The sequence below is a fragment of the Brachyhypopomus gauderio genome, chromosome 13 (genome assembly GCF_052324685.1).
Source record: "Brachyhypopomus gauderio isolate BG-103 chromosome 13, BGAUD_0.2, whole genome shotgun sequence".
Classification (NCBI taxonomy): domain Eukaryota; kingdom Metazoa; phylum Chordata; class Actinopteri; order Gymnotiformes; family Hypopomidae; genus Brachyhypopomus; species Brachyhypopomus gauderio.
Window position 1 is genome coordinate 2,526,816 of NC_135223.1, and position 17,500 is coordinate 2,544,315.

At 45.3% G+C, this 17,500-nt stretch overlaps 1 protein-coding gene across 6 annotated transcripts in view; it reads right to left on the bottom strand.

The window, feature by feature from the left end:
• Window positions 1-17,500, bottom strand: part of dlgap1b (discs, large (Drosophila) homolog-associated protein 1b) — a 98,679-nt gene that overhangs the window by 51,424 nt on the left and 29,755 nt on the right. For all 6 annotated transcript variants that reach the window (XM_076970247.1, XM_076970243.1, XM_076970245.1 and 3 more), the window contains one exon: window positions 8,333-8,412. The gene's annotated coding sequence lies outside the window, so the exon portion shown is untranslated. The remainder of the gene's footprint in view (window positions 1-8,332; window positions 8,413-17,500) is intronic.

The following is a 17,500-nucleotide window of genomic DNA, read 5'->3' on the forward strand; positions in this document are numbered from 1 at the left end:
AGAGAGAGAGAGAGAGAGAGAGAGAGAGAGAGAGAGAGAGACACAGAGGTAGATAGCGAGATACACAAAGAGTTACATGGAGAGAGAGAGACAGTCTAGTATAGGACACCCCAAGAGGACAAAAAAGGAGAATAGGCAGGAAAGGATGGCACAGAAAAAGAAAGGATGTCATTTTTCCACTTTGACTGTTCGGGAAGCTGTAACATCTGTGCTGTTTCTGCTCCTCAGCTCACATGTCTCACTTAGTCGTTAAACAGCTGAACAGCTTTCTGAGGATTTCATTTGTTAAACATGTTTATCGTCAGCACACGTGGACGTAAACCTGGGGTTTTATAAGTATAGCACAAAGAAACGCTATTAACATATTTCTTTGACCTTTTGTATTTTGCAAGTTATTTTCTCATCACTTTGGCCTTAATGTAGTTATGTAACTCCTTAATGTGGTTATGTAAAAGATACAGATAAATTAAGGGACTGACAACCTGAATGGGTCAAGCCAAATTTGAGGTTTAAATTACCCAGTCAGTAATTAGTTTGTGTTAATGCAGTTAGTGAAAGTCTGAAAATAAGAAACTGAAGTGCATTAGGTTCAGTTTTGTTATAGGCCACAAGGTGAACTGACTACTCAGTATCCCAGTCCCTGCCCTAGACAACCCATAACCTACACCCTTCACACAATCTACACCCTTCACACAACCTACACCCTTCACACAACCTACACTCTTCAAACAATCTACACCCTTCACACAAACTACACCCTTCACACAATCTACACCCTTCACACAACCTACACCCTTCACACAACCTACACCCTTCACACAATCTACACCCTTCACATAACCTACACACTTCACAGAATCTACACCCTTCACATAACCTACACCCTTCACACAATCTACACCCTTCACATAACCTACACCCTTCACACAATCTACACCCTTCACATAACCTACATCCTTCACACAAGCTACACCCTTCACACAATCTACACCCTTCACACAAGCTACACCCTTCACACAAGCTACACCCTTCACACAAGCTACACACTTCACAGAATCTACACCCTTCACATAACCTACACCCTTCACACAATCTACACCCTTCACATAACCTACACCCTTCACACAAGCTACACCCTTCACACAAGCTACACCCTTCACACAACCTACACCCTTCACACAACCTACACCCTTCACATAACCTACACACTTCACAGAATCTACACCCTTCACATAACCTACACCCTTCACACAATCTACACCCTTCACATAACCTACACCCTTCACACAATCTACACCCTTCACATAACCTACACCCTTCACATAACCTACATCCTTCACACAAGCTACACCCTTCACACAAGCTACACCCTTCACACAATCTACACCCTTCACACAAGCTACACCCTTCACATAACCTACACACTTCACAGAATCTACACCCTTCACATAACCTACACCCTTCACACAATCTACACCCTTCACACAACCTACACCCTTCACACAACCTACACTCTTCAAACAATCTACACCCTTCACACAAACTACACCCTTCACACAACCTACACCCTTCACACAATCTACACCCTTCACATAACCTACACCCTTCACACAATCTACACCCTTCACACAAGCTACACCCTTCACACAAGCTACACCCTTTACACAAGCTACACCCTTCACATAACCTACACACTTCACAGAATCTACACCCTTCACACAAGCTACACCCTTCACACAATCTACACCCTTCACATAACCTACACCCTTCACATAACCTACACCCTTCACACAACCTACACCCTTCACAGAATCTACACCCTTCACACAATCTAGACACTTCACATAACCTACCCCTTTCACACAGTCTACACCCTTCACATAACCCACACCCTTCACACAATCTACACCCTTCACACAAGCTACCCCTTTCACACAGTCTACACCCTTCACACAACCTACACCCTTCACAGAATCTACACCCTTACACCCTTCACAGAATCTACACCCTTACACCCTTCACAGAATCTACACCCTTACACCCTTCACAGAATCTACACCCTTAACACAACCTACACCCTTAACACAACCTACACCCTTCACATAGCCTACATGCTTTACACCACATTTTCATATTTCTTTACATGCCACTAGCTTACTGACCCATTACTGAATTATATATGCACACACATCCACCTGCAAACATGTGCATGCATACACACACACACACACACACACACACACACACACACACACACACACACACACACACACACATATTTGTACCAGGCACCACAGAGTTCTTCTGCCTTAATGAGTTCAGGAAAAAAAAAACAGCAAATTAATCAAACAAAAAGGCAAAGTGTCACTTTAGTAGGAGTCAGTGACGTCTGCTAAAAGTGCCAGGATGTACTGGAGTTTCCCTCCAGCGGGGGGTTATAGGGGAGGGGGGCTGGCTAATCATTTTTTTGCAAATGAGGTAATTATTTTGGGTTAATGGGCTGAAATGCTCAAAGCCAGAAGGCCTCAGTGCCTACAGCTCTATAACATTCTCTACAGAGGGAAGGAGAAAACACACTGGAACTCATTTCATCTACAGCTCCGTTGTATTCATTTGAATAACACACAATAGTCCCAAGTGGTATAAGTGATATAATATCTGCTAATCACTAAGACTGAATGCATATTTAAAAATGGCAAATTAAGCTACAACATAATAATAAGCATACGTTCTGTTTTAAATGGAGATGCATTTTAATGATAATTATTGAGAGAGGTCACCTTTGCTTTCCACAGAGCTATTAAAAACTTGAGCCCAACGATCATCAGATATCAAATATCACCCATACGTTTGGCTTTTCTGACGCAATAGCTAGTGAAGATAGATCATGTCAATATTACAAACACACACAGAATTGTGGGATTTTTATCCATCTGTGTGTCACCAGGGGCTGAAGTCAGACTGCTACCAGCCCTAAATTTACCTTTCAGAAATGGTGTTCAATCTGTATTTATTATCTAGTTTCCTAGCTTAATATAGGCTACGCCAGAGGTTCCCAAAGTGGGGGGAGCTATTGCAGGGGGGGCGTGGAGCTTGGAAGTTAAACATGTGCACATGTATCAATATGGGGGGGGGGGGCACAAAAATATTCTCATCTACTAAAGGGGGGCACGGCAGAAAAAGTTTGGGAACCACTGGGCTACGCTAACATTTTATGTGAGGAAATCTAGTAAAATACACTGTTTAAAATTTCTTCTCTTTTCTGGTTCACAAATGTAGTTTCAGCTCCTTAGCTTTGCTAACCTTGGCTAAATTATTAATGCGTTTATGAAAGATTTAACAGGTAGATCCTCTTAAACAGAGCCATAGTCAGACACAGCACAGACTGGCAAAACAGACTAATGCTACCCATTAAAGAGCTAAGCTATTGTTTGTGATGGTTCAACTGGGACGTTGTGGTATGACGACCAGGGTGAATACGCTATGATGTGGCCTGTGGCCTCAGAAGCATGTTTGCTAACGTTCCTTGACATCAGCAACATCACAGATTCTAAATTTCACACATATTAAATATGCAGATTGATTTTATTGATGTTTAAATAACGTTTACGTAGTATTTATTAAATTATATAGTTCAAAATGATACAGTATAAATATAGACTCATAAAAAATGTGTGCTACTACAAAAAACTGGTGATCGTAATAATTCCTAATTCTAGAGCGCGCATACTTCTATACTCTCACACAAATCTGCTCTTCAAGCACCTGCAAGGTTCAACTGTGGAATTGAAAATTTGATACTGCATATTTAAACTAAAGCATTACTTTTCTGGCCTTTTTGTACCTTCCATAATGCCCACATGTGTTTTACACACACACACACACACACACACACACACACACACACACACACACACACACACACACACACACACACACACACACACACACACACACGCAAATCTGCCTCAATAACTGTATCCTTCACCCCTTTCATTTGAATCACTGCATCACTGTGCATCCGCGGAAACACACTGGGCTTCTTTGATGTGCCTCATCCAAGTTTCTCTTTCTCTTCTTCAGAAATCCTCCATTTCGTGGAAGTGATCCAGTTGTCCTCCGGGGGCCGTGTTAAACTTCAGCTCCACACTCAGAGCTCTTTTTTCCATTATTTTCTTGACTCGGCTTCCAGAACTCTCCGGAACACTCTTCCGGCCGACAGCTCCCCGACGCATTACAGATCCCTCAAATGGCCTTTCAGGGTTGGTGCTAAGCAACAACTCTTTGAACATCAAAAAGCCGGAGTGCCAAATCTGTTTTTCTGGCACTGGAGGAAGGCAGAGGTTCTTTGGAGACCCGGCGTTAGCGGGTCAGAGGCCGACCCGACACTCTCTGCTCAAGGACAGAGGAACACATATGTTTCCAATCCTCATGCCACTCAGCAACTTATTATGTTTGATTTCTAATATATGTTCTATCTAATTACTGCTAACATTTAGATGCTGAGTTCATCAAAAGTGCAGCCAATATGTTGAGAGCCTGGCTTTAGCCACATTCTTTAGAGGCATTTAAATCTATCTAGTCTCTCTCTGTCTACCCAATTTGTATACTGTCAGAGTATACAAGAGTCAGACCAAAGGTATGGAGACAATTGGAAGGTCACAGAGTAGAACTGCATACAAGTTACACTACGGTTAAAATCATCACTTCAGCTCTCTTTCTCTATAGCTTCTGCTCCAATAGCTGCAGAATGTTCCCAGCCTGGTTCGTAAATGTTTCCGTGAATGATACTGCAAGTCGGTGTGATCCCGGCAGTAACTTTTAGCATCTCTGCATTGCTCGCTCTTATTGCCATGGACACCGCATCAGTACCAGAAAAGAACAAAAAGTTTGTCAAATCCCAGGGAGAAGAATGTGGAGAATGAAGTTCAGTGGGACGTGTGTGTGTGTGTGTGTGTGTGTGTGTGTGTGTGTGTGTGTGTGTGTGTGTGTGTGTGTGTGTGTGTGTGTTTGGGTGTGTGGGTTATATCTCTACAAAGCAGTATTATTCATTTTAAATGAAACCAAAATCAAGACTTGTTTCCAGCCAAACACTGTGTGCAGGCTGATAACCTTCACTATCCTTTCTAGTGGTGAACTTTAAATCTCCTTAAAGTTTTTATAGTTGCCATGTCTGTCCTGTGATCTAAATACCAGCAGGGGAGGACCGTGCACACATCAGACTCTTGTATGAGGGTGTGGTCTCAGAGGCATGAGGGCGTGGTCTCAGAGGCATGAGGGCGTGGTCTTAGAGGCATGAGGGCGTGGTCTCAAAGGCATGAGGGCGTGGTGTCAAAGGCATGAGGGCGTGGTCTCAGAGGCATGAGGGCGTGGTCTCAGAGGCATGAGGGCGTGGTCTCGGAGGCATGAAGGCGTGGTCTCGGAGGCAAGGACACGCACCTGTCTCCTCCCACCTCATGGAAAGCTACTTTCCCATTGCCCCTGCAATGGACTGCTGACCTGACAGACAGCACAGGCCACACTTCCCACACCACACGTATCACCACTGCTCGTGGATGGATGATCGGGTGTGTATCGAGTTTCACTTCAACATTAAGGTGCCATGAACACTGAGGGCCTTGTTGCCAAGGCTGAGTGTGTGAAGGGCTCTTGTCCTACGTGAGAGACACTCAAAATAATTCACTCAGCTTGAAATAGCTGCTCACCTGACACGGTACAGTCATGAATACTGAATGCGTCGTCTCATCGGTCTACATCCTTAAAAAGCAAATACATTCCTCACTCAACAGGAATTTTGGACCAATCATAGGGCTGTCGCCAGGGTCATTCCAGTCATGAACGTGTGAGGTTATGTGTAGATTTGTTCTTTGAGGATGTGCTGAGTTAAGACACGATGACAAACATGCCAAAGTGAAAGACCCACAGTGCCGGTGTTGTGGATCTCAGCACATATGGCGTCTTCTCGAGCTTTGTACTAAACCTTCTTAAAGACCAAACAAGGGCAGGAAATTGAACTGATGAGAAAGTCTCACAGGGATCTATATAATCTATAGTCCTTAAGTTGCAGACGAGAAACTTGTACCACCAAACAAGCTCCAATTAGTTCAAAATGCAGCAGCCAGTTTTTGTTAGAATAAAAAAAATTGGATCACACTACCCCTGTCTTAGCTGCACAGCAATGGCTCCTAGTAAAATGTTGTATTCATTCTAAAACACTTCTGATGACCTACTGAATGGTGTTCTGCCACAGTCCAACCGTACATATTATATACCTTGTGTATATTTTACACGTTTTATTATTTAACTATGGGGTCACCTTTCCCCTGAAAAGCGAGAAGGCTCTAAGCTGACTGAACAGAGCAGCTTTTCCTGTTCCAGATGTGTTTTGGACACACATTCTTCAAACCCAGACTAGGACGTCTAGGAACCTACGATGGGCTCTTATTGCTTACTTTCTTCTTTATTGTTTCTTTCCTGTTGTGGTGTTGACCAGAGGAAATATACCTTCCCGATAGCTTACAAGAGAGTACTGAACCTGTTGCTCTCAAATCGCTGAAGGAACCTGAAGATATTGACCGAAATCACAGAATTACTGATTAATTACTGAAAACAACATTCTAGGCATGAAAAGTACATTGTGTTTTCAGTTACAAAGTACAATATTGCCCTTTGTAATTGAGCAGAAGACTACAACATGCAAATCAGCCCTTTGTCCAATAACTTTTTTATTGTATACTGTGAGCATCCTTTCTAATCTCCAATATTTTCTAAAACTTTCCAGATGAGTAAATGTATCTCATAAATCCCAGCAATTGCATGATCCAACAAGCATAACTTAGTGTGCATATTGTGTTTCAGGCACAATATGAGCCAATGAAACTACAATAAAGTATCGTTGTCCATATTGTGCAGCCCCAGAAAAACACATTAAAATAATGTTCGATTGATTTAATCTACTGCGGCTTTAATCCAGTACCACAGGAAGTGGTTGGCTGCTGGCTCCAGGCCACGCCTCCCACAGGGTGTACCACTCTACAGCTGCTGCTCACCAAGAGCCATTTGGTCATTTGGTGGAACCCCGGAGCTTGAAAGGGAGGTATGGTGATATGGAAAAGCAAGTCTGCACCACCCAGTAAAGTTGAGACACAAACGCTGTAGTTTACCAGTGCCATACCGGTGGAAGCCTTAAAACCCGAGAGTCAACATCTCCAAACCTGAAGCAGATATACCTGCTTGCCTAAGTTAAACACCCCCGGAACTGATCTACAAGTTGCTTCAGCCTTTGTAAATAGCATTATAATGGGGATCTTACAGATGCAGGAAGCAGAGACGCACAAACATCATGCATTCTGAATGACTGTGTCTGAACAGGGGCAACAGTAGTACAGGGGCAACAGTAGTACAGGGGCAACAGTAGTACAGGGGCAACAGCAGTACAGGGGCAACAGTAGTACAGGGGCAGTAGCAGTACAGGGGCAACAGTAGTACAGGGGCAACAGCAGTACAGGGGCAGTAACAGTACAGGGGCAACAGCAGTACAGGGGCAACAGCAGTACAGGGGCAACAGCAGTACAGGGGCAGTAACAGTACAGGGGCAACAGCAGTACAGGGGCAACAGCAGTACAGGGGCAGTAGCAGTACAGGGGCAGTAGCAGTACAGGGGCAACAGCAGTACAGGGGCAACAGCAGTACAGGGGCAGTAACAGTACAGGGGCAACAGCAGTACAGGGGCAACAGCAGTACAGGGGCAGTAACAGTACAGGGGCAACAGCAGTACAGGGGCAGTAGCAGTACAGGGGCAACAGCAGTACAGGGGCAGTAACAGTACAGGGGCAACAGCAGTACAGGGGCAGTAACAGTACAGGGGCAACAGCAGTACAGGGGCAACAGCAGTACAGGGGCAGTAACAGTACAGGGGCAACAGCAGTACAGGGGCAGTAACAGTACAGGGGCAACAGCAGTACAGGGGCAACAGCAGTACAGGGGCAGTAACAGTACAGGGGCAACAGCAGTACAGGGGCAACAGCAGTACAGGGGCAACAGCAGTACAGGGGCAGTAGCCGTACAGGGGCAACAGCAGTACAGGGGCAACAGCAGTACAGGGGCAGTAACAGTACAGGGGCAGTAACAGTACAGGGGCAGTAGCAGTACAGGGGCAGTAACAGTACAGGGGCAGTAACAGTACAGGGGCAGCTCGAGTCACAGTTGCTGTAGCAGTAAAGGGGAGTAATGTGGGTAGCAGCAGTAACAGGCTTAATACTTCATCTCACCATCCACCTCCCCAAAACAGACACACACACACACACACACACACACACACACACACACTCACCTGCGCTACTTGTTGCTTTTGTTCATTCTTCCCTTGCTCACGCCATCACCTTCCTCCTCCTCGCGGGGACGTGCACCTCGCTGGGAAAGCAGGAAGAGAGGAAAGACATTAGCCGTCTCCCAAAGAACACGTACTCCGGTCCGGAGACGGGCAGCAATGTCCTTTATCGAAATTGAGGATGTGATTAAACAGCAAAGACAAAGGAAGGTGTGTAGGTCACTCTCTCTCAACCAGAGCAGTTATTGGGGTGGACATGATGTTTAAACGTTTTCTAAGTGCCTAAGTTTTAGATGTCTTATAGAGGCGTCTCTAAATGCTAGAATGCAGATGCACCATGAGGTCTCTTTCAGGGACACTTTAGCGGTAGTGAAACCTGATTTGCTAAGCTTAGGTCTGCTGATGTCGCTGATGACAGTTCTCTGTGGTACTTGTGTCATTCAGGAGTGTTCTTGTGTGTGTGTATATGCACGCGTCTGACCGAGAGAGACAGAGAGACAGAGAGAGAGAGAGAGAGAGAGAGAGAGAGAGAGAGAGAGAGAGAGAGAGAGAGAGAGAGAGAGAGAGAGAGAGAGAGAGAGAACCAAAAAGTGGAATTTGCATTTGTGGGTCAGGTCGGCTGAAAAGAAAATCAAAGCAGCAAATTGACAGTTTGGTTCCTTGACGAACTGGTCGGGGAATGTCAAGAAGGTCATAACCGTAAAAGAGAGAACAAAGTGAGAGAGAGAAACTGATCGAGACTGAGACCTGAGAAAGGGTTTGAAAAACATATAGACAGAAGGAAAGAGTGACTGAGAAAGAGTGTTTGAGAAAGTGAGAGAGTATGAGAGAGAATATGAGAGAGAGAGAGAGAGAGAGAGAGAGAGAGCAGGCGGGACAGTGCTTCAACAGGGCGGCTCTGGAACAAAGGATGAGAAGCGCAAGTCTTTCATTTTAAGCCTGTTTGTTGCCCTTGACGATGACTGTGGCTTTTGAAGCGCCTGTCCTCTGTGTCCACAGTGATCCGTCTGAAATGAAAGCAGCCACAAAGCCTCTCTGTAACCCAATCAGCAGGAGCACGCAGGCTTTTCCCACAATCATTTTTGCTAACTTAGTTATCAACCCCAGGACACACTTCCAATGAACACCCAAGACACCTAAGACACACTTCAAATGAATATTTAAACGTGAGAAGTGCGTATATTATGAATATGTAAATATGCATATGGTTGCTACATTAGTGACAGTTTGGCAGCCTCTAGGTGACGATCCCAGCAGATGGTGGAGTGGAGATCGCTGAAGCAGAGGACACGTGGGTAGGAGAAGGTGCTAGGGTCCAATCCACCAGCCACGGGTGGATCTGCTGGTGACCCCTGCGTATTTAGGATCACGCCGAGTCTATCTGGACAAGGTCAGAGGACACAGCAGGAGATGATGTGTGGAACATCTGCATTTGAGACGTACTCAGGTGTACCGATGCTGTATTAGCTTCATCTGCAGTCAGCTTTGCACACATCCCTTCTTTCTCTCTCTCTCTTCTATCTCTCTCCTTCTCTCTGCCTCCGCCCCTCCTCTGCACGGCTCTCGGAAGAGTTTTCAATTTCACACACAGCTGGGGCGTATCACATACGTATTGCACACACCGTGGGTTTACACCTTGAGTAAACGTGCAGTTGATTTGCATCAGCAGCAACAACTCGCACGCGCACGCACGAGCGCGCGTCCACTTGTACCTTTATATTTCCATTCGTTTGTCACATGGACAGGGAGCAGGTAAACGCTTAAACGCGTTACGTACGCATTTCAATTTGAACACCTGCAATTTATCTTGAAAAATGAGTAATCTTTTCTCATAGACAAAACCACCAGCAGACACTGATGGGGGCAGATAATTAATAAGTGAACAAATCACGTCAAAGCAAAATCATTATTTTGTTGTGCCTCGATTAAACTCAAGAACGCGTGAGAAATGTGTTGTATCAGTACTGCCTTTATGTGTGTAATTATCCTGTGGCCAAGCCCCATCGAACCTCTGAGAACTTTACAGAGAGAAAATAGAAAAAGTGTAAATAAGGGTAGCAATAAATATTTGACATGTAGAGAGATACAGCGACCGTTCAGATTACTGTATTCTATACGAGTGAATGCGCCACTATATTTTGGTATCATTCTTGAATAACTGTTTTCCCCTTTTTACTAGCATAATCTATAATAACGGGTTAGAGACCGACGTGGAGTTTCTGTGTAAGATGGACTTTCCTGTATCAGCAGAGCGCGGCGAGGCCTGTTAAAAAATTCTCTCTCCCGTGTGATGACCCTGCTTAATCATACGTAATATGCAGCAGCACCTTGTGAATTCTTAATCATTATGTTGAAAAAGATTTCAGATTAATCTGCCTCTGAAGGCAATAACCGAGGCGGGCATGTAACCGCAGGGAAGGAGCAAGGGACAGACAGACGGTCAGGAGAGAGGGAAACCATGAACCCTTGAAGAGAGACGCTTTTATTAAGGCTAATCCAAGAATGGGAGGCATGCAGACACTCCTAAGTCACGAAATCGCTAGTCAAACACGTAGGCTAACAGGAAAGCGTGGGAGAAAAACCAGGCATAAAAACGACCTCACGTTACACTGTTAAGCTCGCATTATTCCCAACTAAATGAAACAGGGTTTAAACACATGACAACAGACTAACCAGCGCTATCAAGACCCTGGTGAGGAGCATACGCCTGTCTTTAAAAAGACATCTTTTAAACACTGGGGGGAGAAAGGCCTGATTTCACATCGACAGGAACAGCACTTAATGGCTAACACAGCTGAGGGGTAACAGGGCAGAAACATGACCAGAGTCTGGGGCATTGCAACAGCTTCTTAGCACAAATCACCTCGCTAACCGGCTCTGGTCACCCTCACAGCCCTCGTATTTGAAAAAGTGAAAGAGCCGTGAAGAACTAAACATGGGTGGGGAGAGGTAGGGGTGTTCATGAACTAATGAATATTTGTGTGTATGTTTAATGGTTGTAACCAGCTAATAATTGGCAGACCTGGACTCTCCTCGGATTAGGTCAATGAGTGAATAGCCTAGAGTTGTTCATTTCTACTTGAAAAAGGTCTTGTAGCTACTACAGTCAGCTTTATCCACAGATACCTGATATAAGTTAAATCAACAACTCCATGTACATATACACAACAGTGCATGCATAGGTGATTGTAGGCAAATCAACCTTAATTCAATTCAAATGTATATGCAAAACACTCAATACATATGCAAATATATTCATTTCATATGTGCTTTCCCCTTCTCTGCACTTGTCCCTCAGTAACAATGTCACCCATATATAAAGCAGTCAGGATTCATGAAGATTATAAGTGATACATACTTACACACACAGGGACATTTATGTACATGTGCGTGCGGGCACACACACACACACACACACACACACACACACACACACACGCGCGCGCGCGCGCACACACACACCGCACGTACACACACACGCGCACACACACGCGCACACACACACACACCACACGCACACGCGCGCGCACACACACACACACCACACGCACGCGCGCACACACACACACACACACACGCACACACGCACGCACACACACGCGCACGCACGCGCGCACGCACGCGCGCACGCACACGCACGCACGCACGCACACGCACACGCACGCATGCACACGCACGCGCACACGCACATGCACACGCACACGCACACGCACACACACACGCACACACACACGCACACACACATTTTGCTGATTGTGTGTGCTGTGCCCTCCTGGAAGAGGATTACGATGGCCATAAAATGACAGTGAATTATTGACAGGGAAGGATAGGATTTAAATTAAGGCTGTCAGGCTAGAAAAAGAGAGAGAGAGAAGAGAGAGAGAGAGAGAGAGAGAGAGCATTCATCAGTCATGACAACTTCCTTCAATGTTATGAATTCATTGCATATCTATATAAGGGACAGTTGTAATCGTGTTTTCTTAGCTCTCTGAAATATGTTTTCTGTTAGTTTGCTGTGGTTGTGTAAGTATTTATTTTGGAACAGAAACACACATCAGAAGTCCACATAAGCCCTCCATAATTACCAGAATTACCAGAAGTATTTCTGGAGACAGAGTTGTTGCAATATACAAAACCAGAGTTTTTGCTATATACTCAAACAGGTCTAATTTAAATAGGTGTATTTCTCCATTTATCTGGGATTTGCATTTAGCACAATTTATAATACCATTTCATTTATCATTTATAATTAACCCAGAGAATTATCTTGGGGCCTGTTATGCCCTATAGAGGCAAGGTATGCTACACCTGCAGCTGGTACAACCCCCAGTCATGGTCAGGTGGTAGGGAACTGGTCTTGTGACCAGAGGGTTGTGGGTTTGATTCCCAGGCCTGAGGCCATGAGCTAGGCACCTAACCCCAACTGCTCCCTGGGCGCCGGGCTAGTGCTGCCCACCGCTCTGGGCACGTGTGCACCACAGGCCTCTAGTAATCATTAGTGTGTTTGTGTGTGTGTGTTCTAGCTGCACAGATGGGTAAAAAGCAGAGGACAAATTTCAATTGCGGTGAAAAATCACAATTGACACAAACGTGACACATTTCACCCCCCTACCCCCAGCACACACACACATGGTGCACATTTCACATAGACCTCCACGGATGACACGAAAGCCAAACGTTCACTGTTACTCTCGATTGCTAGAGTGTCCAGTTTTCCCCCCACCCTGCTACACAAAAAGAGGGCTGACGCTTTAATTATCAGAGGCAGGACATGAAGGCAGAGGAGCACGCAGGAGCAGATGAAAGACTGCGAGACGGGCAGAAAGAAAGCTCGCAGTGTTCCTTCATGGATCTGCTTTGCACATCAGAAGCTGTGGCACCGGCAAGCAGACACCTGACGTACCAGCCCCGCGCCTGGCCACGCCCCTCTCCGCTTCTAACTGGTCACGTGACCCGTCTCCCCCTCCACGCTTCCTCCCGCCTCTTGATAGCATTTGATGTTCCGAACTTCACGTGCGCCGATGTTCTGTGGTTCTCGTGTTTCTAGCTTCCCGTGCACGATGCTCGCCGCCATCTGTTCCCAGACCTTTAACTCGCTCTTAATATCGATCACAGGCGTATCTCGCACACTTTCCCTCTGTGGCGTGCGAATGCCTCGGCTTCATTCCTGTTTTAATCTCGTTTATGCAAATGTAATCCCAGATTATAATTCCGGGACAGCTTCCCTTCTGAAATCTATGCTCGTCTGTTTGAAAATGTGCACAGCAATACAAATGCACTCTTTCCATCACCAGGAGATCAAAAGGGACCATGACTCCAGGAGAGGACCATCCACTCTGCAGTAGGAAGGATGTTGGCTGCCAACGTGGGATTTGCAAGTAAAATGGGACACGTCCTACTGGAGACGAGCCTGTGGGTTTTGCTTTTGTGCTGGGCAGACTGCACGAAAGGTCCTACGATGAACTTGGAATGAACCCCTGCACCGACCACCATCACCACCTGATCTCCACGCTCTCCACAGTCCCAGCATGTGTCTGCCAACACGTACAGCTGGACAGAGAGGCGCGTAAGTCAGCACTTCCGTGGGAGAGCACACACAACCACACTTCCTGCGTCTTCTAAACTGCTTAATCTAATTCAGAGTTGCCGGGGGCGGAGCCTATTGCAGCAACACGGGGTGAAAGGCGGGAACCAACCTAGGACAAGGCACCAACTCATCGTAGGCCACATAGACCATAAAAACACATTAAACGAGAGAGTGCTGTTTTTATACTGGCTTCATTTTAATATTGAGCCAGTATATTTCAAAACAGATGAATGATGTCAAACCCAGACGCCCAGTAACTGGTCTATAACCCGCACTACCCAGATGAAAGCGGGACAGGTGGCCGCCGTGTGCTCTCATGTTAGATGGCAGCCACCACCGGTCATTTCTTCCTCTCCTTAAGGACTGTCTCTTAACGAGCCCCATTCTTTGCTGCTTTCCTGTTCCCCCAAGTCCAGACAATGCAGAGCAGAAGAAATAAACGAACTGGTAAAGTTAGGAAGATGTAAGACACGTGAGCCGAACAAAGAACTGATTCCGATTTGATTAGCTTCAGGGAGCTCGGCTAGGGAGAAGAAATTGGCTTCACGGACGTGGGCTACGAAGAAGAGAATGGAAGGATGATTGAAACAGGGGCAGTGCAAACGTGTGTAACATGAAGATAGAGCACATCACCTCTATTCAGATTATATCACCTCTACCCAGATTAATCACCTCTACTCAGATTATATCACCTCTATTCAGATTATATCACCTCTACCCAGATTATATCACCTCTACCCAGATTATATCACCTCTGCCTGGATCACATGACCTCTACTCAAATTATATCTCCTCTACCCAGATTATTTCACCTCTACCCAGGTTATATCACCTCTACCTGGATCACATGACCTCTACCCAGATCACATTCCCTTACCCAGATCACCTAAACCCAGATTATATAATGTTTAACTAAAGTACAACACTTTTACCCGCACTACATCACCTTTACTAGAACTACTTCACCTAAACCTGGACTACATCACCTTTATTAACATTACATCACCTTTTCTTGGACTACATCACATTTATTAAGACTACATCACCTTTACTTGAACTACATCACATTTATTAAGACTACATCACCTTTATTAAGACTACATCACCTTTACTTGAACTACATCACATTTATTAAGACTACATCATCCTTACTTGGACTACATCACCTTTATTTAGACTACATCACCTTTCTGTTGACTACAGAAAATAATATACACTGGGTATTTGGTGCGATTGATTTTTTTTGCTGGAAAAAGGTTTTTTAAAATAAAAGTGTTTATGTTGACATACATTAATTTCTTTGGTTGTTTTATTATTTTGTGGTACCGAAACTGGCATCAACAATCATAGAATTTAGCTGGTATCCGTACTAATACATTTCTAGTATCGTGACATCCCTAGCCCATCAGCCATGGTCCCCTGCCCCTGGGTATAGTCAGCTCCTCAGACCCCTTTGGGGGGTTTGCCATGTCTGACTAAGTTCAGTGAAGACCACAAAAGCACCACCTGCTAATCATGTGACAAATGAAACTACAAGGTATTTTAGTCTTAGGACTAAATCAGACTTGGCTGGTGAAATGAACAGTGGCCAGTATTTGAGGAGAAGGGAGATCTTTAGTGTGAACATGGGGTTATTTTAGACCCAACTCCAGGATGAGCTCCTGCATGACTCCTACTACCCGATTCACACAGACCTTCAGGCAGAAACGCACTGGGAATGACTGAGGTAATCAGTCAAAGGGTTTGCCGTGTTCAGATCATTGATTCGTTTCCTGCAACAACAGATATGCACCCTGGTATCAGGTGCGTTGATGAAACGGACTCAGTGTGATTGTGTAGAATCTCCCAAAGTGCTGCTGCTTTTCTATGTGCTGTTGCTTCTATGTGATAAAGAATACATCCATAGATGTGTTTAACAAAACGTGAGGCTTTGTTTGTACATATGCACGTGTGTATGTATGCATGCACGTGCGAGTGTGTGTGTGTGTGTGTGTGTGTGTGTGTGTGTGTGTGTGTGTGTGTGTGTGTGTGTGCGTGTGCGTGTGTGTGTGTGTGTGTGCGAGTGTGTGTGTGTGTGTGTGTGTGTGTGTGTGTGTGTGTGTGTGTGTGTGTGTGTGTGTGTGTGCAGGAAACAAGTGAGGGGATGGATGGCTCCAGGGGCTGAGCTGGTCTTTAGTCTAACCTTTAACCAGCAAATTGCTAAACACTACAAGGGAAAGGTTGTAGTCTCCCTCTGTGTGTGTGTGTGTGTGTGTGTGTGTGTGTGTGTGTGTGTGTGTGTGTGTGTGTGTGCGCAGCCTTTCTGACTCTGTAGGAGTCATATTTTATTAAACAAAAATGGCAGCCAAAAGCCACACTCCAGCACACACACAACACACACAACCCTCCCCCAACACACACATACCTCTCCCCCAACACACACGCACCCCTCCCCAACACACACACGCATCCCTCCCCCAACACAAACACACCCCTCCCCCAGCACACACACCCCTCCCCCAGCACACACACACACACACACACACACACCCCTCCCCCAGCACACACACACACACACCCCTCCCCCAAAACACACGCATCCATCCCCCACCAGAGCGCATGCCCAAACAATACTAACTGCCCTCACAGAGTCTTTCAATATGTCACGTGAATTAAGTGAATTACAGTTCTACAAAAAAGCTACATTGTATTTTTCTGTAGTGGTACAGAAAGCTACAATGATACAAACAGAAAGGTAAAGCTACCGATGGGCATCAGAGACCACCTTAGACGGACCACCTTAAACAGACTGCCTTAAACAGATCACCTTAGACAGACCACCTTAAACAGACCGCCTTAGACAGACTGCCTTAAACAGACAACCTTAAATAGACCGCCTTAGACAGACCGCCTTAAACAGACCACCTTAGACAGACCGCCTTAAACAGACTGCCTTAAACAGACTGCCTTAAACAGACTGCCTTAGACAGACCACCTTAGACAGACTACCTTGAACAGACCACCTTAAACAGACTGCCTTAAACAACATTCACCTACAACTGCCAGTGGTTTATGTGATTATGAGTATCATCCACATCTCTCCTCCCTCTCTCATTCTCTCCATTTCTCTATAACTGAATCAGTAGTGGGGGATTGAGTAAACGCAATAGGGCTGATGTGATTATCGCTTTAACATGGGTGTGAGTGCGTGTGTGTGCGTGCATGTGTGAGTGTGTGTGTGCATGTGTGTGTGTGTGTGTGTGTGTGTGTGTGTGTGTGTGTGTGTGTGTGTGTAAGCACATAGATGAAGCTGAGATGAAGCTTCTCTCTTAAATAAACAAACAAATGAGAGCATAAACATTTAAATAAACAGTTATTAACATTTAAACAAACTCTTCATCACTCAACCCCCATCAGTGTGTCAGCATCCTGACACACACATACACACACACACACTCAACGCCCAGTATCAGTGTATCAGCATCCTGACAACACACACACACACTCAACCCCAAGTATCAGTGTATCAGCATCCTGACACACACACACATACACACACACACACACACACACACTCAACCCCCATATCAGTGTATCAGCATCCT